Raw genomic sequence first — 15769 nt, 5'->3', positions numbered from 1 at the left:
TCAGGGATGGCTTAAAGCAAAAGATCATACTCTAGTCTCCTCAGTAATTAATTCTCTATCTTTATAAAAACTGTTGTTGAGGCCATACAAATTACAGATATGTGGCTAGAAATACATGACTTGTCCTTTACACCAGTACCTAGTATTGTAAGCACGAGGTTGAAATTTTGATCTTCATAGCATCTTTCCTTCATCTACCATCACAATCATTCCTCAATAGTACCCACAATGCAGACTTTCAAATACTAGTTACTGGCTATGTCGCTTGGTTGTATGTATGTAGATTACTTTTCCTTATTAAAAATATGTCAAAATATTTAATAAAAGGGCAGCAATCTACTCAGTTTTTGTAAACTCTCCATTGAATAATTTTTCATTTTTACAACCATTTTCTGAATCACTTTTGCACTTTTCTTTTGTCATCTTCATATAACTAAGTGGTCCCTTCCCTTGAAAGGAGGAAGGATTTTTTTTTTTTTTTTTAAGACTTACTTATTTATTTCAGAAAGAGAGAGAGAGGGCACAAGCAGGGGGTGGGGGCAGACACAGAGGGAGAGAAGCCAACTCACTGCTGAGCACGGAGCCCAGAATGGGGCTCAGTCTCAGGATCCTGAGATCAGGACCTGAACTGAAAACCAAGAATCAGATGTTCAAGTGACTGAGCCATCCAGGTATCCCAAAGGAGGAAGGATTTTTAAACAAGCCTCTAATTCTCTCCCTCAAGGTGAAATACTATTCATAGTTGTAGTCAAAGAATTATTTGGTGGTCTATATGATGGGCTGAGCCGTTAATAAATGGCCTTCAGATTTGGGGAACATGGAAATTGCCATCTGAATGGTAATTGTCCAGATATTGATCAAGATGTACAAACTTAAATATACTACCTTGTGTAACGGAAAGATAAAAGGGTATATATGGCAGGGTAGATTCTGAAGGAAGCCCTCCAAAGAACGAAAAGCATGATTTGCAAATGGAGTTTGGAACTTCCAGAGATGATGAGGTTTATATATGTGTTTCTACACAAGTCTATGATGAAGGCCTCTGTGAATCCAGTAGATCAGGATATCAGTGAAAAAGAGGAAAGAAAGTATACTAATAATGAGCTGAAACCAGCCACTTGGAAACTCTCCTAGGTCATCATATAGTTTGCTGTAATCTCTCAACTCTAGCAGAAGTAATGAAACAGTAGGAATATTAATCTATGGCAATAATTGGACAGCAAATGTAATCTCTCTATAGACTTAATTCTTTAAAAGTTATGGATGTGTCACTAATGAATGGTAAAAGATAAAATAATAGCTCAGTGTTGCAAAGTGAAATAAAGTATATAAACACCAGGATTTGTTACAATTTGGAGACTAATAGTTTATCGGAAGAGGTCACCCTCAGACCATGAAACCAGATAAATGTATGGTGTTAAAAAAAAAAAAAATCTGCAAAACTGAGCACAAGATCCCTCTTAGCTCCTAGAGAGGGTCCACTGATTAAGCTTGTGTTGTGTCATAGGATGCCCTTTTTCCTTAAACCTTACGAACCAACCTCTGCTAACTTCAGACTTTTCTTCTGCAGCTTTCTCACTGGTCAGCCTTCAGAGAACAGAAGAGAGAGTTAAGGCTTTGCTCTGGATTAGGTGTTGGCTTAAGGGGATGTTGTGGCTGGTTTGATCTTCTATACAGACCATTAAAACTTTCTCCATATCAGCAATAAGGCTGCTTTCTTATCATTCACATGTTCACTGGAGTAGCACTTTAATTTCCTTCAAACTTATCCCTTTTTTGGCTCATAGTTTGGTGTAAGAGGCCTTGCTTTCAGCCTATGTCAGCTTTTGACATGCCTTCCTCACTAAGCTTAATTATCTCTAGCTTTTAAAGTGAGAAATGTGTGGTTCTTCCTTTCACTTGAACACTTAGAGGCCATTGCAGAGTTATTAATTGACGTAATTTTAATAGTCCCGTGTCTCGGCAAATAGGGAGACAACGGAGAGGGAGAGAGATGGGGGAATGGCCAGCTAGTAGAGCAGTCAAAACACACATAACATTTATCAATTAAGTTTGCTGTCTTGTAGGGCTGCAGTGGGTGGCACCCCAAAACAATTACAGGAGTAACATCAAAGATTACAGATCACAGATCACCATAACAAATAAAATAATAATGAAAATGTTTGAAATACCACAAGAACTACCAAAATGTGATACAGAGACATGAAATGAACAAATGCTGTTGGAAAAATAGCACCAATAGATTTGCTGTATGCAGGGTGCCCACAAACCTTCAATTTGTAAAAAACACAGCATCTATGAAGCACAATAAATTGAAGCATGCCTGCACTGTATATATTTTACTTGCCACCTCTTTTTTTTAGGGGGAACAGGCAGAAGGAGAAGGAGAGATAGGATAGGAACCTTAAGCAGGTTCCATGACCAGCACAGAACCCGACACAGGGCTCAATTCTAGACCCAGAGATCATGACCTGAGCTGAAATCATGAGTCAGACTCTGAACTGACTGAGCCAACTAGGCACCCCCTACCCTACTTTCAAGGTTTCTTAGGAGAAGTTGCACGTAATTCTTATTTTTGTTACTCTGGAGGTAAGGTGTCCTTCTACCCCCCCCCCCCCTTCCTGATGTCTTTCAAGATTTTCTTAATTTATTTCTTTTTTTTTAAGAATTTATTTATTTATTTATTTGACAGAGAGAGAGAGAGAGAGATCACAAGTAGGCAGAGAGGCAGGCAGAGAGAGAGAGAGGAGGAAGCAGGCTCCCCACTGAGCAGAGAGCCCTATGTGGGACTCGATGCCAGGACCCTGAGATCCTGATCTGAGCTGAAGGCAGAGGCTTAACCTACTGAGCCACCCAGGTGCTCCTTCTTAATTTCAAAGTGATATGCCTAGGTGTAGTTTTTACGGCAGCAATCCTACTAGGTGTCCTCTGAGCTTCCTGAATCTGTGTTTTCATGTGTGACATTAATTTGAGGTAATTCTCAGTCATTATTGTTTAGACCATATTTCTTCTTTTCTTTTCTCTCTTTATTCTACTTCCAATATTCCCACTATGCATATGTTATATCTTTTGTAGCTGTCGTCCTTAGATACTCTGTTATGGTGGTGGTATCATTTTTTTCTTTCAGTCTTTGTTCTCTTTGCTTTTTGGCTTGGAGGTTTTTGTTGCAGTATCCTTAAGTACACACTGTGTCCATTCTACTAGTAGTAATCCCATCAAAAGCATTCTTTATGTTATGATGTTTTTGGTCTCAAGCATTTCTTTTTTGGTTCCTTTTTAGGATTTCCATCTTTCTACTTACATTACCCATCTGTTCTTACATTGCTGTCTACTTTATCCATTAGAGCCCTTAGCATATTAGTCATAACATTTTAAAGTCCTGGTTTGATAATTCTACCATTCCTACCATATCTGTTTTTGATGCTTGTTCCATCTTTTAAAATTGTCTTTTTGGCCTTTTGGTATGCTCTGATGTTATCCCAGCAGATTAGGCTCTGCTTAACTAGTATCCACTGAGAACAGGTCTTGTTAAGAAGAACAGAGTGCTCTGGCATATTTCAAAATGGTTCCTCTTCCCCAACACCCCTGTTGAAAGCACTAGGGCATTTTTATTAGACACCTGCTATAGGAACCTGTTTAGCTCCTAGCAGTAAATCTCACATAGTTGTGGGGCCTTCTGATGTCTAGGTCTCCCTAGGGTTTCTAACTCTCAGACTTGTCCACGCCGAGCCTCCAGCAATGTGTCAGTTACGGTTCAGGTTTTCCTTCGCCATTACTTGTTCCTGAGGCAGGCAATAGTCTGTAGTCTCTATTTCAGTCAATGAGTATTCTCTATATTTGCTATAGGCCTCTCCAGTGACTGGGTTAGTGGTTTTCTGTGTGCCCTCACCTCTCTCACATATGCTGGAAACATTGTTGATATTTCAGTTTGCACAGCTTTTTGCTGCTGGTTAGGATGTTGTGGCAGCTTTGAGTCTCCTTACATGCAGAACCAGAAATTGGATGTGTAGTTGTATTAGTGTTTATTGCTGCTGTAACAAATTGCCAAAGACTTAATGACTTAAAACAACCCATATTTATTATCTTATCATTTTGGAGGTCAGCAATCTAAAATAGCTCTCACTGGGTTAAAATCAAGGTATCAGCATAGCTGTGTGCCTCCTAGAGGTTCTAAGGACATTTATTTTCTTACCTGTCTCAGCTTGCAGAGCATTCCAGCATTTTCCAGCTTCTGCATTCCTTGGCTTGTGGCCTCTTCCATCTTTAAAGCAGCCTTCACCACTTGAGTTTTTCTGCCATTACTTCACTCTGATGCTAACTTTTTTGCTTACTTCTTCTACCTTTAATGACCCTCTTGATTTTGTTTGGCCCACCCAGATAATCTTGGATAATTTCTCTATTTTCCCATAAGCTCATTCATTAACAACCTCACTTCTATCTGCAAGTCTAATTCTTCCTTGCCATATAACATAATATATTCCCAGGTTCTGGGGATTAGGGTATGACATCTTGAGAGCACTATTAGACTGCTTACCACAGCAGTCACATAGCTTGTGCCTTTTAAGACTGCTTTCCAGACAACTAATGAATCTTATATAAACAGGTACTTGTGGTGGTGGAGATCATGCATTGTCTCCTGTTGCCTATTAATATGGACATAAAAATGGCCATCCTATTTTAGTTCTTTAGCTTTCTGATTTGACTCATATCAATTTTAATTCACAAAACCTAATCCACATAAATCCAATATATAATATATATTATGTTATATATGTGATATAATTGGATATAGTATATAATCCAATATATCCAGCATGGCACCTCATTTTATTGAGGTCACCAAAATAGCTCAGTTAGTAAAGATATCGGTGGTCTTAATTATATTCATTGTTTTGGCCACATTTGCCACATTGTTCCGACTTATCAGATGAGCAACTTTGATATATATGTCTAAGTTTCAGTAGTCTGTGTTTTGATCAAAGGCAAATAAAGGAAAGGCTGCTAATATAAAATATTTTTAATTATAAAAATTATATATATAAATTATATGTTTTCAAATATAATTTATGTTACATTATAAAATTATATATATCATATAAGTTTTTAAAATTATAAAACAAATTTTATAATTTAACTGGTACTCAGGTAAAGTAGATACCATGTAAAAATATTCTTTATATTTTTATTGTAAATTTTTGCTAAAGTGGAATTTATATTTATACCCAACATGTTTTAGGGAAAATGATTGATCATTATAAATTACATTTTGTCTGTTTACACATGATTGAATATTTCAGGACAACCGTCAGTTATTCCCAGAGGCAAAATCAAGCACAAATAACTACATTAAAAGTAATTTAAAAATTTTATTAGCTTTTGCAGCGTTCTATCCTGATACAATTATTATTTTTTCTTTCAATAGCTTACCTATGTTCTCAAAGAGTGGTTGTCACTGACTTAAGTTTTTAATTTAATTTAATTCAATTTTAATTTTACTGAAGTCACATTTTAATAATTTGCAATGATCTCTATTTAACAAGTTGGAAAATGTAGGCATATCTGTCTTTATCTTAGCAGCTACAGATGGCTGATCCCAGCTGCTAACGTTTACGAATATAAGTCATAAGTGGGTAGAAATGACCTTTCGAAGTCCCGTCTTGTGTTAATCCCCAGGTATCCCCATTATGTATGTAGGTTTCAATGCTAGAGTCTCAAGATCTCGAAAACCTTTAGTCAAAGCATCTTCCGAACCAAATAGAGGTGTACTTTATTTTAATTGTCTTCCATTTGAAAACCAAACCCGGAACAGTATATTGCAGGCTCTGAAAGTTTATATAACATCATCTTTATTTCTATGATTCTCCATTATTTATGTACTATATTCTGCCATCACTGGTTAATTAACTCTCTTGGACCTTGGGATCCAAGTCGGTGTTACTCCCAGTCACATTTTACTCCTAGGCACCTTGAAGAAATGAGTCTGTGAATGGTATGCCTGCGCGTGTTCTGCATACAGATCCTGCTGAATGCCCCTAAGAGGAGGCAGAGTGTAAGACAGAGCTTCCCTGATGAGATAAGAGATGTAAGGAAATGTTTTAACTGGTGTTTTGAACATAGTTTGTTGAATTTAATTAAATGAACCTGGGTTAGCAAAGCAACTATTTATTGTAAGGTCTGTGTAGGATGCAAAGATAAATATGCTGCAGTTCTATCTTCCGGAATTAAAAATCAAGGGAGGCAGGTGGACTCGTAGCTAACTATAAGGCAGTCGAAATGTTATAATAGAGATAAAGGAAGAAGAGATTGATTTCAGTTTTAATTTTGTTTTTGAGATAGGCTGTGAATTCGGGAGTGTTTTTTGAAAACTTTTATTTTAAATAATTACAGACTTCTCTAAGAAGTTGCAAAAATAGCATGGAGAGATCCAAGGTCCTCCCCACTCAGCTTCTCTTAATGGTGCCATGTTATAGAACAAGCACATTCATCAAAACTGGGAAATTGACACTGATACACTACAATTAAGTAGACTACAGATCTCATTGAGTCGTCTTTTAGTATGCAAAAATAGAAGAGGAAAGAAGAAAGGAACTCTAGGTTGATGAAATAGCATTTGGTTGAGTATAGGTCATGAGAGAATTTCGATTATTCAAAAAATCTGCTGAAAGGGACTTAACAAGTAAGCCATGCCCTTCCATTTTATAAATGAACTAATGAGGCCCAGAGAGATTAGACAACTTGCTCATTTTGTTTTCTTTCCTTGGTTGGTGACTGAATTTAGGTATATTTATAGAGCATGCATCTGAGTGCTGGTCTCCAAGATCTTAGTCCAGGAATATTCCTTCCTGAACTATATTTTCTTAGATGGAATAAATACATGGTTATTCTTTTTGAAGCTCTGTGAAGATCCCACTCTAGGCATATTTTTTCCTCTGAGTCCTTGGAGCTTAGTACAGCATCTGGCACACAGTAGATGCTCAGTAAACTCCTATGGAATAAACGAACCAATGGATTTCTTTTTTAACCCCTGCAATTGAAGGAGCGGCACTTCAACTGAGGATAATAAGAGAATAATTCACACCCACAATTAGTGCACTGCAATGGAATTTATTACTAAAAGTCAGTTTGCAGTTGGGCAAAATGACAGCTGTAAGAAGGAAGTTGGGCAGAGAAACACATTTTGTATGAATTATGATGAATTAAAAATGTACACGTGCAATTACTCCTCTTTCAGCTGCATTGTGCGGTCAATGTGTAACTAAAAGGTGTGAGTGTCTAATATGGAAAACAGCATATTCTCCTATTCTGCATTTTGAACACATGCATCAGATATCCCTTCATAGGGATCATTATAGTTTTTAGCTTAATTCCAGACTAAAAAACAGACTCATTACAGAAATGCTGCTTTTCTTATTGAGCAGTCTGTAGGCTAGCTTGTTGCCAAATTAAGCAGCACACAGCACTTGTTAACTTAATTAGCAACCTAACGGCTGAACCTCAGCCTGACAAAATGCATGTTGCGTTGGATGGAAACTGCAGTGAAACTGTGGCCACTTCAAAAGAAGCACAATCCTGCCGATGTTTATTTTCCCTTTTGGGCCAAAGGAAAACCTGATCACCTGGGAAAATCTGCCACTTCCTGTTGCAGCCCAAACAGAATTACCAAGAGTCAGCACCTTATAGGCTGTGAAATGTTCCTTTTTCAACGGCTGTGTACAAGAGAACTCCTAAAGGGCTAATGGATATACGTGTGCCTCCATTAATAGCACAGAAAGCCAGCTAATTAATTAGAGGACACACTGAATAAACTCCATTTATCACCAAATGGCCCAAGTGATAAACAAATTATTTAAGAGCTTATTGAAAGCAGACATCAAGAAGGCAATTGTCAAGGCTTCAAACTGATGTGTTTGTGAATATCCCTAAAGTAGCAGCAGTTTCAAGGCTCTTGCTGGGGGCAGAGAAGGAGATTTTATGTGATGGAGGATTTGTGTGGATTGACTCATCATCAGCGGATCTTAAATTTTTGCTGGATTGTCTCTTTTGTTTAGAATCTGTTAGTGTCCTTCTGGCTCAGATGGAATCTGCTAGAAATAGTCCTCCTGTTCCTGATTTTTGGAAAACAGAGGCTGAGGTCTGATACGCTGGCATAAAATGGGCCAAGGCTTAGTCCTTATGTTATTCTGGCATTTCAAACTGAAGAATTTTCTGCCTTCAGGCTGCTGTGTACTTTGAGTGAAAAATGCTTCACTTTAAGTGAACTATGAGAGAGAGGAAGAGAGAGAGAAGAGAGACCTAGAAGCAATGAACACTGTCATAATTTTTATTATATACTCACTATATTCCATGGGGCTTCGAGATTTGGCTAAAAATGATTTTTAATTTCTATGATTATTATATAGATTTAAAATTTTTTTCTCACCATCCGTTTTGCGGATGCTTCCTAGGTCTCTGGCATGCGGAGGAAAAACAAGACTACATAAGATAAAAGGGGTTTTCAGACAGGTCACTTGTTCTCATTTTCTCCATTATTTTTATTTATTTATTTATTTTTTGGCTGGGCCTCTTTTCTCATGTAACCTGTCATGTTGCTTCATTTTTTTTCAGAGCCTTAGAAGCCTTCATTGATTCTTCTCTCTCTTATATACACAAAATGCTGACTTGTCTGCAGTATATTTTCTGCCACTAAGCACTGGGGAAAGGCCTTACGAATGGAGGGCAGTGCAGTTGGAAGTGGTTCACCCAAACTAATTTAGATTTGCGCGTGAACCCGAGTTAATTTTGGAAGTCTGTTGCTTGTAAGTTCTCTTAGCTGTTTTCAAGCTAAAGAAAAATGTTCCTAATAATTTGGAGAGTTGTTCTGTGGTATCTAATTATAGGAGTAAACATTGATATGGCTGCGTATTACAACTGGAGAAAGTGAGACGTGTATGCCTGTGTAAGGATGAGCCAGATATTTCTCGTGTTCTCCGTCTACATTTCATGGCATTTTGTGTCCATCTTGATGTAACAGCTGATCCTTTACAGATCTTTTTTATCTGCTGTGAATTCAATGAGAATGTGAATTCTTTGGTGATAGGGACTATGTCCTTTTCATCTTATTAATTCACCACTTCCAGTGTAGCTGGTGCTCTAGAACCTAGTGATAAGTTTTGTTAAATGAATTAAAAGTTCTCCTACTCCCTGTGTAGTCAGAAGATGGCATTTGATCATATACCTTCTATAAGTCAATGTTTATTAATTTAGCCAGAGTGAAGCGTGTGGTTCTGGGGGCCGTACTAGCTGATGGGCTCTACTACTTAACAGGTCTTCTTTGGCCAGTCAGTATGGGGTCAACTGCAAATGAAAATGGCTCTTGTCATGACAGCAACCAGCTTAGACTTTGCCTTATCTTATGGAATAATTCTAATTCATATCCAGCACGTGTTATGGTATCCCTACAATTGTTTATCTTGATATCGGGGAGGTGACATTATGCAGTGAAAATTAGGAATTAAGAGTCAGTGGGTCACATCCCTATAATTCTGTCAGACTTTCCGATCCGTGATTTTTGGAAAGATACTTAACTCTTAACTTGCAGTGTCTTCCTAAGTCTGAAAAGAATGTTGTCATCTCTTATTCTTATTCATTGTTTGGATCTTCATTGGATTATAACTCTGTTTGGCCTGTGATTTGTGCTGTGAACAACAGAGAAAAGGGAAAAGAAAACATCCCACAATACAAAACCCAGTGTCCACGCCCTCTTGTGTTTTCCAGATGGTACCAGGTTATTTCTAAAGAGAGCCATCATCGACGTGTTCACAGCACAGCTCTGAGGGAGTCAGACATAACCCTTGGCTTAAGCTTTGGGGCTGGTTTTTCGGCTTCTGAAAGGCTTAGGGACAGTGCTTTGCTCATTAGGTCCTCTGAATGATCAGAATGATTCTGTGTACTGCTGTTTTGTGCCCCAAAAAATGTCTCCTGAGCTGGACAGTGTCAGAGAACCAAGGCCATGGGGTGTCAGCGTCACTTCTCCTGCCTTGAAAAGAGGGAGTCTCAGCCCCAAATACATTTTGAACCAACGGTCTGAATTTTCACCCCTCAACATTAGCCATCCTTTTATGATTAAATGTAAATATACTATGTTTGCTCAGCAGCAGCTTGTCATTTTTTATAAGCCAGGATTCTATATTCTTTACAAAGATAATTTCATATAAATGTTTGAGATTTACCAATTCAGTCATTTTCTGATATTTTTTCTATTTGTCTTTTAGATGCACGTTTTCATGGTTTTTGCTTTCTGTAGATTTGACAAACTGCGGTCCTTATTTTTTTCACTCTGTCCCAGTTGTGAAGCTATTGGTTTTCAGCTTCAAACTCACCCTTCCATGCTTTGCTTCTTCGTGTCTAAGCCAGGACTGTGCGGGACACATTTCTGCCTGCGCTTAGCTCCTTGCAGGACTGCCGATGGGGGTGCCAGACGCAGAGTGAAAAGCTGGAGGAGAAAGGAGAGACTTGCTCCTCTCCATTTCACGCTTCTTTTTAATGTATTTTTATTGAGATGTAACTGACATTCAACATGAAGGTCTGGAACGTGTTGATTGGTACGTGTATGTGTTGTGGTATGATTACCGCGGTTGTGTGAGCTAAAACCCCGTCACTTCACGTAAGCATTGTTTCTTTTTTGTGGGGGTACGATGAAGACCTAGTCTCCTAGCAACTTTGGGGTTGACAGTACAGTATGGTCTGTAATCACTAGGCTGCGCTTTCAGTCTCTAGGCCTTCTTCATCAACTAGTTGCTCATCTGTATCCTTAAACAACAACCCCCTGGTTCCCTTAGTGTTACTTCTTCACCCCGACAGCCGCAGTTCCTTGGGGAAGCAGCATTAACTCCGTTTTGGAATTTATGTTCCACTCGCAAAAACAGCACCAGCCAACTGGCGTCCCTTCCAGAAAGGTCTGATTTTCAGCTCCCAGAAGTCCATCTGCAAGGACCTTCCCACGCGGGTGTGGTCACTGCTTCCCGCAGATCTTGCTTCCTTCCTTGTCTCAGTGTTTTGGGTTTTGTTTTGCCTTTCGGTTAACATAGTTACCAATACTTTATGAGGACTTAGTTTCCATATTAAAGGCTCTTGGTTAAAAAGCTGTTCTGATTTCTGTCTCTTGACTAGACTGACTGACACACACCTGTTGGGCGTTTCCCCGGCATCTCCATTCCTGGGTCTCTTCTGGAAGCCAGTCCTAGAGAACACTCCAGACCATTCCCTGGCCTGTTTTTCTGACCTCACAACAAAGAGGTCTAAGCAATTGCTTTAATGGGTTTTGGTAAAAATCTTACATGCATACATGTAATGAGTCTCAGTCCTTCAGCAAAAGGTCACATCTCCCTGACTCACTCGCATCTCTGAGGGAAAACCATCAACGCTGACAGTATAGCCACACTTTTTGGATTCAGTCATCTCTTACACAACCTCATTAAATCCTAGGACTTGGAAGGAAAATTGAGAAATCACTTAGTTAATTTGCTTGCTTCAGGCAGGATTAAATCTCTATACTGGTGTAATTTAGTTTTTCCATCAAAACTAGACACTACATGTTCATAAAGTGAGTAGAATGAAAGAATTTTACAATCCAGATATTATAAATTATAATAACTTGGTAAGAAATTTCTATTGTCCTTGGATGAGTTTTACCCCCAAAACTACATATTTTTTCTAAGTTACCTTATATTGATACTGTTTTCTTGAGTTAATACACATATTCTTTTGTTTGTATCAATGATTCAGATATTTTTAAAGATACAGAAGAAAGGGCTATATAATTAACCTTAAAATATCTGAATGGTTACTTAAGAGATTATTTAAATTTTGCTTGGCATTTTATAATGCACATAGGTTTCTGTATTCATAGATGTTAGTGGTGTTTGTGGCCAAGTCAATGTAGGACACTACAATTTAGATACAGAGCATGAGTTTTCCTGTAACCGACAACATCTTGCTCTCAAGCACACATTCATATGGTTGTCAGAAACCATTTAATCTTTTTTAATTAAAACATCTCAGTCATTTCCCTTTTAATAGTCTTTTGTGGGACATGTATCTGAAGGTAACACACTTGTTAAGGAATCTCCTTCACCCATTCTCCTTCCCAAGACGTTGTGTGGGGGCAGGGAATCTAATATAACCCCTCGTATGGGGAGGGATGGCTGTGTACCTGGTCTTTACTCTGTCCTCTGGTCAAGTGCCAGGCCTTCTGGTTTCTAGCCATCAGCCTCAATCCTTATTGTAGCCACTGATGGGATCTGGCTTGCTTGCTCAATGCCTTTCCTGACCTGTTTTTATTGGAGTGAACTGGCCTGAACTTTGGTATGTGATTTGGCAACTGATACTAGTTATGAATCTTAATCTTAAAGAGAATATGGTTCCGTGATGAGACTTCTTTCTGTTTATCTTTCCTGACTATCAGTCTATGAGGCCATGGCCTCCCTTCCTATCTTAATCCTATTATTACCCTATGACTTGTATACCCATACCTGACATCTAATTCAAGAATTTCTGGCGTTGGATTTCTAGCTTTGTCATAAGGCCTAGAATAGTTTGACATAATATAGGGTCCCCATAGGATGCCCGAGTCTTTACCAAAATAGATTAGGCTACACTCTGCCACAAGTCTCCTATGTGTTATGCTAGTATTGTTCCCTCCTTTTATGAGATTCCTGAACATGAGCTTTGATATGACTCAGGCCTCTTCCACTTCACGATCTTTGAGAAATTCCACACTCTCCTTGGGTTCTGGAAACTTAGTATCAGTGGAATTTAATTTATTTTGCTTGCACACCCCTAAAATATTGTTGAAAATCTATTTACTGCTCACACATTTTTAGTTTAGTTCCATCATAAATTGAAATAGTTGCAAAGAATGTAAGTTTAGTATGTTATAAATATTGACATTTTAAAATAGAACCACAGCATCACTTTTAAAAATATATCCAATGTAATTGAATTCATAATGATTGAATACTCACCATCATCCATATTAAAAACACTGAGCAGACTCTTCTTTGAAAGCCACAAATTTCTACCTTGGTCCTTCACCTCTACGGCTCATGTTTGCTTTTCACTTCCCCTTCAGAATTTCTTCTTAAATATTTTAATACTTGAAAGTCTTTTAATTATCACTCTCTAGTAGATTGAAGAAATGGTCCTAATGCTTCCCCCATCCTTTGCCATGTTACCTTGTACTACCTTCCTATTTTGACCTTGGGATTGGTTGTATGTCTTGCTTTGGTCAGTGTGATGCTGGCAAATGTGATTTAGAGGCTTGTGAAGCTCTTGAGAGATGGGGCTTGCCTTCTTTCTTAGGTTTATGCCAGGGTTAGTCTCCTGGAGAGTGAAAGACACCTGAAGCAGAGCTGAGTGTCACCTAGATCAGTCAATAGATGTCACAGATGATACAGATGTGTGGACAGAACCAGCCAAAATAAACAAAATCACCAAGCCAACTTCCAGCTGCTCCCCAAGAATGGACAAATGCATGCTTATTGCTATTTGATACTGAGGTTTTGTGATGCCTTTTATGCAGCATTAGTGTTGTAAAATCTGATTCAGTATACCATACTTTTCTATAAAATAAGATTAAAATTGTTGGGGGGGTGGTTTGTGTGCATGTCTGTGACTATAAACTCTAAATTAAAAAAAATATGTTTCTTCATGTTTATCAGTTCTATTATTATTGGTATCTAGTTAATCTAATGAGCCTAAATATATTACAGAATTTAATGCATATTTATTACATAAAAGGTAAAATTCTATTATTTAAAATCCATTCTGTATTGAGAGAAATAAGGATTCTTCCAATTATTTCAAGAATATATGGAGTAAAATAAGACTCAAAGTCCATTCTATTCATTTCAAAAATATTTACAAATATAAGTGTTCAGAAATCTTGCTCAGACACATAAGTTTATGGAAATTGGCAGTGCATTTATGACACAATGCTTTTCAATTGTTTTGTGTCTTTCCTGGATACATGCCAGATTTTACAAAGGGAGCTCATGAGTATTTTTAGTGATTTAATGGTTGACAGCTCTGTAGGTTCTACCTGAAGTTTTGAATGTAAAGACTGGGTAACCATCTGATTTTTTTTAAAAAAAGAATCTTTTTAACTCAGTTATTAGAGGCATTTATTTTCTCAACAGGAATTACCAGTCTTTCAGAGTGTCTTTTTTGTTTTGTGTCACATAGGTTCTTACAACTAGGGTGGTGTGCCAGAAAATATGTTCTCATTTTGTAAAATGGAAGAACTATTGTAAAAAGAGAAGGGATGAGTTCTTGGTGAGTTCTCATGCCAGTAAAATTTTGGAAGGAGTACATCTGGAAGTCAAACATCTGGAAATCTTACTTATATTAAACCTTCCAATTCTATAGCCCTTGGAAATATATGTGTCCCTCAGGGGCAAGCTTGCCCTGATATTTAGGTCACTCACTGCTCTTACACAAAACTGGAGAGGTAAGGCTGCTTCCAGGCTCACCTACCCAAACCTAAGCCACCCTTTTGTCCTCTCTCATTCCAGTAACATGTTGCATATGATGCCTCAAATGTAGAACTTACCCTCTTCCTGGGCCAGGTATGGGGAGAGTCATCCAAACTTACCTAGATGTTTTTTATTCCATCCCAACTGGGATTTCTGTCCTTTGTGTTAATCATGACTCTGCATGACTCTGCCGTCTCAAACCTTCTTGTCCCTCTTCTCCACTCCGTGTTGACTTCTCCCCATTCACAGTCTCAGAGAGGTGTTTCTTTTCCTGTGAGTTAGAACTTCTTAAATAATAGAAATAAGATCTTGTCCCCCCACCCCAACTCCCATTTCAGCATGGATTCTTTGGGCAGTCCTCTAAACTTTGTTCTTTTTTTTTTTTTTTTTTTAAGATTTTATTTATTTATTTGATAGAAAGAGATCACAAATAGGTAGAGAGGCAGGCAGAAAGAGAGGGGGAAGCAGGCTCCCTGCTGAGCAGAGAACCTGATCTGGGGCTAGATCCCAGGACCCTGAGACCATGACCTGAGCTGAAGGTAGAGGCTTAACCCACTGAGCACCCAGGTACCCCTAAACTTTGTTCTTAATATGGTATCAATTCTGTCTTAAACGATCAGGTATAAAAAATCATGATGGATTTCTAAAAGCCTGGTGAAGGATAGACAGACTTCACTGCTTTGGCTAGGTCTGCTTTCCTTCTAGAAGGGTAGCAAACTTCCTGGATCTATTGTATATAGAATAATTGAAGGAAGAAAACAAACACTACATAAGAAGGGAAAAAATTATGTGATATTTCAAAATTCTCCACGTTACTATAACCTTTAACTATACTTAAGCATTTACATTGTGTTTTGACCTATGGTTTTCTGAAGTATACATTTTGTATTCAGCAACATGTTTTGCTTAATTATGTACTCAAAACCATGCTTTGGGTCACTGGGACCCCACCGTGAGGCTGCCTGAGTGATTTTCAACACGTCGTCAATACTTGCTAGAGTGTTGCACAAGACAGAGAGCAGAATGCAGAAGACACACTTTAGGTGGCTTTTCATCACCCACAAAATAAAGCCAGAATTCCTTAGTGTGCTATCTACAGTCTCCCTTAAGATACTGTATCTAGCCTAGCTCTTATGTACAAACTAAATCTGACCTAACCAGTATATTCAGACTCTCTCATGATCTTCTTAAAGCCTTCTACTCTAGCTACACTTACCTGCTCAGCAACTCTGAAGTGGGGTGCATGTCCGTCTCAGTAT

The 15769-nt window shown here is 38.2% G+C and overlaps 1 pseudogene; it reads right to left on the bottom strand.

Moving 5' to 3' along the window:
• Window positions 1–317: 317 nt before the first annotated feature.
• On the bottom strand, window positions 318–11436 carry LOC132023019 (lathosterol oxidase-like; annotated as a pseudogene).
• Between the last annotated feature and the right edge of the window lie 4333 nt (window positions 11437–15769).

This window comes from Mustela nigripes, chromosome 8 (assembly GCF_022355385.1).
Source record: "Mustela nigripes isolate SB6536 chromosome 8, MUSNIG.SB6536, whole genome shotgun sequence".
In the NCBI taxonomy this organism is placed as follows: domain Eukaryota; kingdom Metazoa; phylum Chordata; class Mammalia; order Carnivora; family Mustelidae; genus Mustela; species Mustela nigripes.
Note: the sequence above shows the minus strand (reverse complement) of the source record. Positions and strands in the feature narration are given on the sequence as shown.